General features: G+C 41.3%; 1 protein-coding gene across 3 annotated transcripts in view; it reads left to right on the forward strand.

The window, feature by feature from the left end:
• Window positions 1-358, forward strand: part of cemip (cell migration inducing hyaluronidase 1) — a 188,607-nt gene that overhangs the window by 184,191 nt on the left and 4,058 nt on the right. The window lies entirely within an intron of this gene.

Genomic DNA, 358 nt, shown 5'->3' on the forward strand with positions numbered 1-358 from the left:
AAGATATTTCCACACTGCAGACAGATTCGCCGAGTGTTGCCACAAATTGCGCTCTCTGTTTACAACACCTGTGTGAAAGCTGATGCGAAAAAGAAAAAGGATCGGTCTTAGGTTCACGCTCAGTAAAGCCGATACCGATCACTTAAAAAATGCCACTGATTTAAGAGAGTGAAGTGGCCAAAGAGGCCGCTGTTCAGCAAAAGTGACTGTATGTAAACAACAGCTAATGCTGATATTTTCTGCTGAGGACAGTCTCATAATGACTCACAGTTCCAAGTCACTGCACTGTTACAATCGTGTTTCCATGCATTACACAGTAGATAGTTTAGAGTCAGTTTGATGATAATAACATGTTTCA

The sequence above is a fragment of the Seriola lalandi genome, unplaced genomic scaffold, assembly GCF_002814215.2.
Source record: "Seriola lalandi dorsalis isolate HSWRI2012SDOR001 ecotype SW California unplaced genomic scaffold, Sedor1 jcf7180002054931, whole genome shotgun sequence".
In the NCBI taxonomy this organism is placed as follows: Eukaryota; Metazoa; Chordata; class Actinopteri; order Carangiformes; family Carangidae; genus Seriola; species Seriola lalandi.